We start from the raw sequence: 8,917 nt of genomic DNA on the forward strand, positions 1-8,917 counted from the left end.
TTATGGAAAAAGGAACCCACAAAGATGGGGCTACTATCATCCTAGACAAGCAAGATTATCGCTAGAAGATGTTGGTCCATATTTGTAACAGTCGCAGCTATAAAAAACTTAGCAAAAATCCCCTAAAAAATATCTCCAAAACTGTCGCTCTTCCGCGTAAATCCAGTAATTCTGTGGGTTCCTTTTGCCATAAGCTTATTGAGAGTAGCCCCATCACTCTACGAATCTATGGTCTCCCAAAGATTCACAAAAAAGGTGCTCCCTTTAGACCCATTTTCAACACCATAGGCAGCCTGACCTACCCCCTAGCTGAGTACCTTGCCTTGAAGCTTAAACCTGTTGTTGGCTTCATAGGGTCGTTTGTTAAAGACTCTTCATCCTTTTTGAATGAGCTTAAAAACATAAAGTTTGACCCAGAGGATATTCTGGTGAGTTTTGACATGGTATCCCTTTATACTTGCATTCCTATAAATGAGGCCACTGAGGTCATCAACTGCCTAACCGATTCAGATACCGCTCATTTGGCTGAAATTTGTCTCACCTCAACTTTCTTCAGCTTTGAAGGAGAATTCTATGAACAGACCTGTGGGGTTTCTATGGGCTCGCCCCTATCCCTGGTTGTCACTAATCATTTTATGGAAGACTTTGAATCTACAGCCCTAGCCTCTTTCTGTCTCTTACTAAAGCTATGGAAGAGATTTGTTGACGACACAAATGTCATCTCGTCTCATGGCCAAGAAGAGATGGATCTATTTTTCTAGCATCTCAACCATCAATCCCCATTCATTAAGTTCACTATGGAACAGTGAGTTAATGGATGTTTTCCTTTCCTTGATGTTCTCCTTTCTAAAAATGAAGATGGTTCTTTCTCCCACCAGGCATTTAGGAAGAAAACCCATATAGAGCAGTACCTTCATGCTAACTCCCATCATTTCCTTGCTCAAAATATGGGTGTCATCAATGCGCTTGTGACTCGTACAATTAGGATTTCCGATGAAAAGAACCTTAAGAAAGAAAAAGACCATCTTCTTAATGTATTTGTTAATAATGGTTATAGTATGCATCAAGGCCTTAAAGCTTTCCTAAAGGCCAGCAAAGGTCCTAGAGTTAAGAAAGACCATAAGGATAGGGTATCAGGGGTTCATCTCTCTTTCATCCTAGGGACCACTAATAAGATTGGGAGGATCCTTAAGAAGCATGATATTCCCTCTACCTTTAGACCCCTTAACACCATTCGTAACTCCCTTAGATCAGTAAAAGACCATATAGACCCAAAAAATATGAAAGGAGTCTACATTATTCCTTGTTCTTGTGGGACCCCCTACGTTGATGAGACAGGGAAATCCATTAATCAAAGAATTCATGAGCACTCAGCTGACATAAAACATGGGAGGATCCATTCTTCCGCCTTGGCAAAACACATGGAAAAGACTAAACATCACATTTGCATTGAGGAGGCCTATGTTATTGCAAAGATTACCCCTTTTCATCACCGGAAATTTAGGGAGGCCGTTGAAATTGAAAAGAAGCTGATCAATCTCAATAGGGACGATGGCTGGAAAATTAGTAGCTGCTCAATCCCTGCACTTTCTTCTTACCCTGCCCCTTGTGTTGTCCATTAGTATGTTCGTCTTCACTATTCGATTTCTTGTATGTTTGTTTTGTAATCCTATTTATTCCCTTCTAGTTTGGTAATAAGCGTAGGTTCGTTAAATTTTATTGTATTTTATAATTCCTTTCTAATTAACTTAATTATTATTATAATATCTATTATTATTTGAGATTAGTTAACATTATAACTATTATTCACTATTATTATTATTATATAATTATAACTATTTCTCAATAACTATTAATAATCAACAATTGTTCTCCTTAAGTTTTTAATTAGAGAGATTATATTATTTAACTAACTTGATTTGTTAATATTTAAATAAACCATTTTATCCAAATAATGTTACAATATTGAATACTTCAATTATAAATATTATCTCATTTCTCCTCGGGGTTATAAGAAAAATGATTAAAAAACTAAATTTATTTTTTCTTTGAATAAACATTTACTTCTTATATAATATTAAGGGTTATTATTAAATAAATTACATTAATTAACTAAATAAGCTAGTTATTCTTCTAACTAATTATTTATTACATATAGTTTGATATTATATCAATATTTCAACTCTCAAATAAAAATTAATTACAAATATTAACTTAACTAAATAAGTTGGTTATTTTTCTAACAAACCATTAATTGATTCATTCCATATCTTTTCATAATATAAGTTTAATATTTGAACCTTTGAATAAAATTAATTATAAATATTATCTTAAATAGTAATATATTCTTTCTCCAAAGGATTAATTGTTGAAAGGATTTAAGTTATAATAAACCTTTCCAATCAATAACTAAATACATTTTATTTATATTATTAATAATAAAAAAACTAACTTATAAATTATCTAAACTACTTCTCCTTATCTCTGGGTCAAGTCAAGTCAAATATAACCATCGTCCTTATCTTTTGGTTCAGTCTAGTCAAATATAGTCGTTTCCTGGTCTATTATGGCTATTTCTAGTCAAAGATCGTTGTTGGATGATCTTCTCTCTTCCTATTTAACATGCAAGCCATGATCTAGTTATTCAACTTGTCGTGACGATGAACCACACTTGTTAGTTCGAAACGCATTAACAATTGACTAATGATATGATTTACACAAAAAGGCATATCATATAGTTATTATTATTGTTACGCTTTTTTTAAATATATATAGCCGCATAAATCTAAGGAAAACGGGAGCTAAACTGTGTGAAGGTCTAGGAGCTGACGTTGAGTTATTAGAGTTATTATTATTATTATGATTTTTTATTCTTAAAGATTGTCATGATTAAAAATTGAACCGATTCAAACCCGTTTATGTTATTTTATCGAAAGGACGGCTAAAAGGAAGGTTAATATCATATTTTTATTCATAACAAGATGGGTGGAGCTTCTATTTTATTTTTGAAAAGCGACCAATTGATGATACATCACTCGGAAGTCAGTAGACTTATTTTAAAGGAAACTTTTAAAGGAAACTTTTAGTGCATGGACGGTCACCGGGAATTAAGTTATGAGATCAAGTAATAACATAAATAGGACTGTAAAACTTTTTCCATGGATAACGATCATGTATTAAACTCAGCAATTAGTATTTATATATCGATATGGATATGGATATTGAAAAGAGAGATGGTAAATTACATAACAGAAAATTGATATGGATATGGATATTGAAAAGAGAGATGGTAAATTACATAATAGAAAATTGTAATGAAGTGTTTATGTGAGTAGGGCTTTGATGGAATTAAATTTAAACTTATTGAGGTATTTGGTGAAAAATCAAGAGTTGAATGGCAGGATATAAAGAATGTAGACATCAAGGAACAATTACTATATAACAAAGATAGTAATAACAAGGAGGGTTTTAAAATTAAGATAATGTTTTAGTAAATTATTTTAACTTGAGACAAAAAATTATTTGTAAATTGTATTAAATAGTTTGTTCTAAATTATTGGTTTAAAAACTTGTCTCTGTAAAGAGAATGCAGAACAAAAGTATTATTATCTATTAAGAGACAATTCATTTTTGTCTTTTGAGAGATTATAACTATGATTAAAGATATATTGTCTCTATAGAAACATTATGCTTTTAATCCTATTTATTGTCTCTATAGAGATAATATGTCTTTAATCTATGTTGGGTATACGACCAATAGTCCCACATTGACTAGAAGTGGGGAAGATCATGGGTATATAAGGATGGACAAATATCTCCATTGGTATGAGGCCTTTTGGGGTAAATCCCAAGAACAAATCCATGAGGGCTTAGGCCCAAAGTGGACAATATCATACCATTGTGGAGATATGTGGTGTCCAGAGTCCTTACAAGTGGTATCGGAGCCATGCCCCGAAGTTAGCCAAGTGGATGAATTCTCGGAATGTCGAACGAAGGTGGTGGGCCCCGGTAATATGACGATGGGATCCGTGGATGAGCTTGGTTAGACAGGCGGTGTGCTCCAGATTCTTCATGGACGTGTCCTGGTCCCAACACGGTGAAGAGGAGTTGACCTGGGAAGAGCAAGCTCTCGAGGCAGGTGGTGCTTCCATGTAAGGCGTGTGCTTCCAACGCATTGGAGCGGAGAATCTTGGTTGGTAGAGAGTGGACGGATGGATAATCGTTTGAGGGGAGGCTCGATGGTCCTTTGTTCGAGGGGAGGATTGTTGGGTATACGACCAATAGTCCCACATTGACTAGAAGTGGGGAAGATCATGAGTATATAAGGATGGACAAATATCTCCATTGGTATGAGGCCTTTTTGGGTAAAGCCCAAGAACAAATCCATGAGGGCTTAGGCCCAAAATGGACAATATCATACCATTGTGGAGATATGTGGTGTCCAGAGTCCTTACAATCTAGGTTGTTGTCTTTCTATAGACAATAAAAAATATATTTTAGAAACAAAATATATAATGTGAATCATTATGTTATTGTCTTTTTAGACACAATAAAAAATCCATTTTCGAAACAAAATATATAATGTGAGTTATTTTGTTTCCTTAGTGATTAGTTCATTTTAGGGCATGATGGAATGGAACCATCAACCTCTTACTTGCATAGATGCTCTTCTGTTGAACTAGCATCCTTTAAAGGAATGTATTGAATGAATTCAACTCAAAGAATACCATTTGAGTTGAATAAAGCCATCTCCAAATGCAAGATTAAAACTATATCTCAGACCTTTTTGAGAATGAAACATTAAAAAGTTTGGTGCAAGTCTGAAATGAAAATTCCATACAAAGATGATTACTCTTCTTTTAAGTAGTTAAGATGGCTGCATTCAAAACTTAATGGTCTATGGTCACTCAAATTTGATAGCCAGTTAGATGGTAGATAGATATCAAGTCTCAAATTTAACTCAAATAAGAAGTTACCTGATCTTTTATTCAACTCAAAATAAAAAATAACTTGATTTTTGGAGGTTATTGCTTTTGCAGTGTCAAATATTATCCAACGTGTATCCAGTAACATGGATTTTCAAGTTATAAGCTTGACCATCAAGTCGTCACTCTTAGTTTTTGTTCTAAATTTTTGAAAATGCATGTTTAGTTTTATGTAATTCCCCTATTTTGATCTCTAAACACTATTTTAGCTCAAAAAATGATTATAAAACATGAACCAACAACGAACTTAAGGATTTCTTACGAAAAAAGATCTTGAAAGGTAACATATATTTTCACATAAAATAATTTTGCTCAAGGCATGACCATTTTTTGATATAACGATAAATACATATATCTACATATAAGGAGGTAGTGTCATGCATTGAAAATTACACAAATAAGTGTGGCTTCCATTTATCTATTTCCAATCCAATTTAGGTAGGTAAGTATTGCCAAAAAAATTCCTTGTTTGGACTAACCTTCTTCAAAAATAGATGTTTGATGACCTATTTACTCATGTATGAAGTATGCATGTATATGTGTGCTTCTTGTAGAATTTTGGACTGACCTTCTTCAAAAACAGAAGTTTAATGACATATTTACTCGTGTATGAAATATACATGTATATGTATGCTTCTTATAAAATGATGCACCCTCGAGTATATATATATATATAGATATATATATATATATATATATAATCCTCTCATCTGCAATGCATGCATTTACCCTTATCAAAAGACCTAAATGTACAAATGACGCATTCTTATTTTGAACGAGATGCTAAATGCATTTACAAAAATTCTTTAAGCAAGGATCTCAACACAAGTTCTGAGAGAGATTCAAACTTTATTAGACATTAGACTTATGGTTGAGCACCCAAAGACTTAGCAAATCTAAATAATATAACATTTAAAAGCTTATTCTCTCTCATCGTTGAGCACTCATTATATATCAACTCACATAATTTTAAATGGTTCAACCATAAATTTCTTTCAATCACATACACTTCATAAATTTCACATTTTACCACACATCACCAATAAATGTCTCACGTTTCAAAAAGTCCAGTGAAATATCACATTTGAAATCCATAGAAATTGTGAATGACCATGCACCAATCTTTCCCGACACTCTCAACTACTCAATAATGGATCTTTTAATAAGTAAAATAGGGCATACCCAATGCACTAAATGCGAGTAATTTCACCCAAAACATAGACTCCATGTAATTTCTTGGAGCCTAGGCGCCTTTCTGAATTTATGCTTTGCTCATATAGGGTGAACTCGCTTTTAATTCTAAACCTTTATAAAAGCTTTACATGCCTATTCCATATTCACAAATGCTTCTCTACCTTTTCATCATTAAGTTTATGCTCTACACTCCTCAATTTAATAATTTAGAATTATTTTTTCATAAACCAATGAAAAGTCACATACCTTTCCACGCATGCTCAGATCATAAAATATTTAAAAATTTAAAATGGTTTGGAATGTAATGACTTCTTGAACTCCAAATATTCTTCGGCAATCAGACGATCTGAATTAACATTGGATAATGAATAGTCATTTACTTATGGTGAGGAAGTTTCTATGCCACATGTTTAATCTCTATAGAAAAGCTAATGATGGTTGAGAACGTAGGGCAAACAAATTCCTTTGTCTACAAGAGTTGTGTCAACCGTTAAATAGGTGAATTTATTTAAATTCAATTCAGAAGATGAAGATAGTTGAAAGGGATTATGCAATGAAAGGATAACAAATGATTCTACTTCTGTTATGATGCAAGGACACAAATAATTAGAAATAGCACTGTAGAGAGATTTGTCAACATATTTGAGAAGGGCTATAAGTCCTCAACAAGAAAAGCATATTATATATTGGCTATCAAGTATTTTTTTTTGTTGATGCCCCACAATCCACATCCATGACCTTTGTGAAAAGAGAGGCCATGTGATTTCCATAGATTTTGGAATTTAGTTATTTTGTCACTTTCCATAAAGAAATAACTAATGGGATTATAGAATTTGCTGCAAGGAAACATAATCTGGATTCATGATGATATTTTTTTTTTCCATATTTTCATGGCATTTTGACACACACAACCCTACCCTAACACTCGAGGGTGTTAGTGAATCTAATTCCAACTTTCTACTACATGTCATAGTTTTCCATCCAAGTGTTGTGGCCAGTTATATTTTAGTCAAGTTCAGTTGAGTTGTAGTTAAGTCTCACTACAACCATCTATTACGGATGTTTCCTATGTAATCTATTTAACTGTCAATAATATTGAGAAGAGAGGATCTCTGCTCTATGTTTATCATTCCTTAACATGGTATTAGAGCACCAGGTTGCATAAAGCTCCAAAGAGAGTAGTGTTTCAATTTTCTTTTTTCCTCACAAAGAAATAACAGAAGTCATAATTAACAGGCTGAGGAGCTTGATAGAGAAAGTGTGACAACAATTTGACTTTCATGCATGTAAATAAAGAGAAGTGTGAAAATTTCACACCTACAAAGAAATCCTGGTGCGACACTTTCGCACCATAGGAAAAATGAAAGTGTGACAGAGAACATGGTACTTAAGAAATTATTGAATTTTAAGAGTTGTCGTACACTAAAAGTCAATACAGTGCATAAAACTTTGTAGGGAATCAATGTGAGAAGGTGCAACTATTCGAATATTAATTCCTACTTGTATCTGTTGTGACTTTCTTTGTAAATTGTATGTTCCTATTGTATAGGAGTGGTTTCCGTAGTTTGGTGTGTGGTTGAGATATTCTCTCAACCAACATATTGTGTGTCCAAGATAGTTTTCCTATCTTGAGACAATATTTTGGTATATATGTAATATCATATTTCAATAATGCAATATAGAGATTTCCCCTATGAAATTTTAACATGGTCCCAAAGCCCCTCAGTGCCTGGCCCATCTTGGGCTGAGGAAATAATAGATAAGGTTTGTATGGTTTTTAGTTCTTTTTGTCCATTGATTGTGGTGGTGTATTTTGTTTGTTGGAGTCGGAGTTTCATTTATTCTAAAACCAAGTTTTCGATGTATCTTTACTTCCGAATTCGGGGGAGATAGAGTTGAGCTTAGGGCTACTTGCATTCATGGAATTAGAGGAAGCCCTGTTTACAAAATTGTGAATGGATTGGGTCTCTGGAAAGCGAGAATCCCTAGGAGCGCATGGATGGTTTTTATGAAGATCCCATCATCAAAGCAGAGGGCGAACTCAACGTTTTTTAGATGGAGGCGCCTCCTTATATTTTTGGTTCTCTGAGTTCCTTCTAGCGCTGTGCAGTCAGCTTTGCTGTGATAATTGTTCTATTTTCTGTTTTCTAAACATTCAATGATTTTATATTTTGGAAAATGGAAAAGGGAGAAGGCCCCGCTATCGGAATCGATCTTGGAACCACATATTCCTACGTAGGAGTGTGGCAACATGACCGAGTGGAGATTATTGCCAACAATCAGGGAAATCGGACCACTCCATCTTATGTAGCTTTCACCGACACAGAGCAGTTGATCGGAGATGCCGCCAAAAATCAAGTCGCCATGAATCCCACCAACACAGTTTTCGATGCAAAGCATTTTATTGGAAGGAGATTCTCTGATCCAACAGTCCAGAATGACATGAAGTTGTGGCCCTTCAATGTCATTTCTGGGCCAGCGGAGAAGCCTGTTATTGTTGTTACTTACAAAGGAGAAGAGAAGTAATTCGTTACAGAGGAAATTTCTTCGATGGTTCTGAATAAAATGAAAGAGATTAAGGTGGCCGATTGTGAAGAGGGTGAAGATTGTGATACCAACGTTTTGACAATGTTGCATAGTGCATACTCATGTTTTTAAATTCTTAGTTTTGTATGTGAAAAATGTTGAGCATGATCAACTCAACATGTAAATGAAATTGGTTAGAATTGATCACTTTA

The 8,917-nt window shown here is 33.9% G+C and overlaps 1 pseudogene; it reads left to right on the forward strand.

Annotated features, from left to right (window-relative positions):
* Nucleotides 1–8,258: 8,258 nt before the first annotated feature.
* On the forward strand, nt 8,259–8,705 carry LOC149234549 (heat shock cognate 70 kDa protein pseudogene; annotated as a pseudogene).
* The last annotated feature ends 212 nt before the right edge of the window (nt 8,706–8,917 follow it).

Source organism: Pinus tabuliformis, chromosome 8 (assembly GCF_031772625.1).
Source record: "Pinus tabuliformis cultivar Carrire ecotype Pingquan chromosome 8, CPIR1, whole genome shotgun sequence".
Classification (NCBI taxonomy): Eukaryota; Viridiplantae; Streptophyta; class Pinopsida; order Pinales; family Pinaceae; genus Pinus; species Pinus tabuliformis.